Below are 3,719 nucleotides of genomic sequence, written 5' to 3'. Positions count from 1 at the left end.
AATTCTAGACTGGAATGTAATAGCAGAATTTTGTAAGACACTTCGTATTTGAAAAGATAAAAAATTGGAAAAGCTACCCCGCGAAGGGAAATTTATTTGATTGTGACCATAAGGAAAAAAGATGTAATTTTAATAATGGTATGATTTAAAGTAACACTTTAAAGAAAATCTATTACGTATACTGACCAGACCAAGCTCAATATTTCTAGAGTCTTTACAAATTACATCTACTAAGCGAACGAATGATTATTATGTAAATAAGAAAAATACTAAAAACTTGTAAATATTAGCCTACGATTTATTTATTTATGATCGGATGAAAAAAAGAAATATTAATGGTGAAAATGAAGTATGAAAGGAATCAAAAAACGAAGAGTGAGTAAGAATGTTGAAGTTCTTTAGAAATGGGATGGCTCTAATAAAGAGTGAACTACAATAAAGCGAACGTTGTTTTCAAAGTAAGGGAGTTCTCATATTCCTATATCCGTATTTCTATTTTCCTTTCCTAACTCAAAATTTTGCTGATTAAAAAATTAAATGTTCATAAAGGAATTACTAAGCATTTTAATTTAAAAAATATAATAGAGTGCAGTTCTGCCTATTTCAAAGTTAACTTTAGAGAGTGAAAGGTGCCCTAAGATAACCAAATGTATTTTTCCGTACACGAGTTTCAGTGCTTCTCAAGCTTCGGGAAAATAATTAAACCTGAAGGTCACCAAATTCAAACTTTAAGAGTAATTAAAAAATATTAATTATTTGATTAATTGCTATGTAAATAAGATAGTGATAATAAAACTTTCATTTTTTGTAACAATACATATTTTATTTATAAAAAATAACCAATAGAAATCTACAAAAATCATAGAAGTCCATATCACAAAGCATAAGGTTAAACGTTTAAAATTGTAACAACTTATTAATAATTGTCGAAATTTTTAGCACTCCAATTTCACCGCTGTTTTTTAAAAACAGTGAAGTATTCCATGCTTGAGCTGTTAAAATTATACTCTCACCACTTGGAACCTTTTCGCCCTCTTCACTATGAGTGCTTTTCCCTTCACGGGTACCTATAATTTTACAACTTAATTCACATTAAATTCAAGTTTAGGGGTTACATTATTTGTGATTGTTGCAGCTTATTAGCAAAATTTATTTATTTTTTAATGAATTTTTATATCAGGTTATTGAGGTTGTATAGACGCCCTTCATACTGTTTCCACAATGATAATTGCATTAACTATTATTGTACTTGTTCTGTCGGGTTTGCTACTGGAATATCATAAAACGAGCATCGTTTATTCCTTATTTTACTGTTGTTGCAGCCACTAACCCTACAGTAATGTGGCATTTTGATTAAAACCCGTTAGACGCCAATAGATAATCTCTGGGCGAACCATAGACAAGGCGACCGCCATAAAAATGTGCTAGAAGTTTGATAGACGAGCTGAGTCTAGAAAGTATCTAGAAGTAATCTAGATTTCTTGCAGGGTACTCTCTGGTGCGCCTATTTCAAGTCCACTATACACGCTCTTCTCAAGTTGCGCAGTCCGTGACCTCCCAACATAGTCCCTGTATAGCGGGTAGTCCTCGTTGGTTTGAATTGAGTATGTTAGCATGACGTCATTGGAATGCGGAAAAATTTTCGGAGAAAATATTCTAAACGCAGAAATATTCTACACACGAAAAATATGAATATTCTGACCCTCATGATATACTTTTATGCTTAAAATACTTCTTCCAAAAAGGCTTTCTATGTCAAGAACTATGCTAAGCTTCCCGAGATTTCCATCTATCCTAGCATTCTACACTTTTTTTATGATGAAACTATTTAGTCATTTCCCTTTCAGGGTAGGCATGAAACATTCAGCGGGGAAGGCAGTAATGTGAGGAAGAGATATAAAATTTTTAGATTGATCCAGAATTCTCGGGTTATTGATTTGAGTAAAATGTTTGTTCCGCAACACTGCTCCGATCCTCGTTGCTGATCAATATCTCTACCAATCGCACCAAGTGAAGATCTTCACAAAGTCGTCATGTGAGGTTCCCCACTTGGATCCATTAGTCGCCAAGGTCTTTTGCTTCAGGCGTCATTCACTCTACTAACACTCTTTTTATTAACTATTTGTCGTACACAAATCTGTCCTGGCATACTCCTCTAGCTTCTTCGTTCATGCATTTTTTCATCCAGGCTCTTGTCTTTCTATGGCTTCTTATGTCTCTTCTAACTGGAGTCTCATTCACACCTTCTAACCATCCTTCCCGCGGCCTGACTCTGGGCACCCTGTTATTTACTTTACCTAGATACACTTGTTTCGTTAGTCGTTCATTTGGCATTCTCTCAGCATGTCCGAAACATCCTGACCGATTTCTTTCCCATGTGTCTAATAGCGTCTCTTCTGAACCAGATTATTTGAGAATTATCTCGTTACTCACTTTGTTCATCAAAGTTTTCCATCATATTATGCCCAAAAATCTTGTATCAATTGCGTTAATTTTACTCTTTTCTTTTTCTTGATGATATGTCTATGTCTCGCTACCATATACAGGGTTTGTCCGGAAAGTAATAGGACTGAGTCGATTGAAAAAAATTTATTGAGCTATTCGTTACAATTCATTAAAAACTTTCAAAACAGGCTCCTTCTGCGTCGTTGCAGTGATGCCAGCGCGATTTCCAAGCATTGAAGGCGTCACGGAAGCCAATCTCCGGAATAGCCTTGAGAGCCGCGGTGCATGCTGCTTGGATCCCCTCTCTCGTCTCAAAATATTTGCCTTTCATCGGCCTTTTCAGGCGAGGAAACAAAAAAAGGTCTGGGGGGGGGGGGGCACATCTGGTCTGTAGGGCGGCTGCGGAAGCGTTGGGATGTCGGCCTTGGCCAGATAGCTGTTAACAAGAAAGGCGGTGTGAGTCGGGGCGTTGTCGTGGTGCAACTTCCAGTCGGCTGCAATGTCATGAACCACAGATTTTGATAAATTTAACATCTGGGCAATTAAAAGAATACTCAGTCGACGGTCTGAGTTCAAAACTTAGCGCACACGAGTCACATTGTCGGTGTTTGTCGAAGTCGAAGGTCTTCCAGCACGGTCTTCATCGGCGACCTCTTTCCGGCCCTCCAAAAAGGCCTGGTGCCACCGAAACACACCACTTCTTGCTAAAGCAACATCTGGGTAAGCCTGCTTGATCCTATCAAATGTCTCTGTCGCAGATTTACCGAGTTTCACACAGAATTTAATCGCGTACCTCTGCTCTAACGAACGCTGCATTTTCGACTTGCACCACTCACAGAAACACGTCGCGTGAAAATGCCTGTCCTGACTCTTCAAGTGCTCGAAGACAACTGACCAGCAGTGTTGCCAGATGGGCGGAACGGTTTATCCCCAACTCGAACCTTATTTATCCCTAGATGTCGACTGAGATCCCTAAATCTGCGAACCAAACAAAAAAAAGGGAAACTGCTGCGTTGCTCGTACATGTTGTATAGATAAAAGAAAAAAAGTCCACGCGTAGAGAGAGAAAGAGAATCAGAGGTCCTTAGCAGTCACCCCACCCTCTAGCACTCTGTCTCTTTTTCTTTCAGCGAACTTGAGCTGACGGATCCGCTTATAGAGCGGCCTATGGTTTGTCGCCTCTATCTGTAATATCTCTATGATTTACACACGTTTATGTAGGTGCACACTGCAGCAGCAGCATGCTGAGCTCACAACGCAGTGTGTGTAAAGGT

This window comes from Belonocnema kinseyi, chromosome 5 (assembly GCF_010883055.1).
Source record: "Belonocnema kinseyi isolate 2016_QV_RU_SX_M_011 chromosome 5, B_treatae_v1, whole genome shotgun sequence".
NCBI lineage: Eukaryota > Metazoa > Arthropoda > Insecta > Hymenoptera > Cynipidae > Belonocnema > Belonocnema kinseyi.
The sequence above is the reverse complement of the archived record's forward strand: the minus strand, read 5'-3'. Positions refer to the sequence as shown.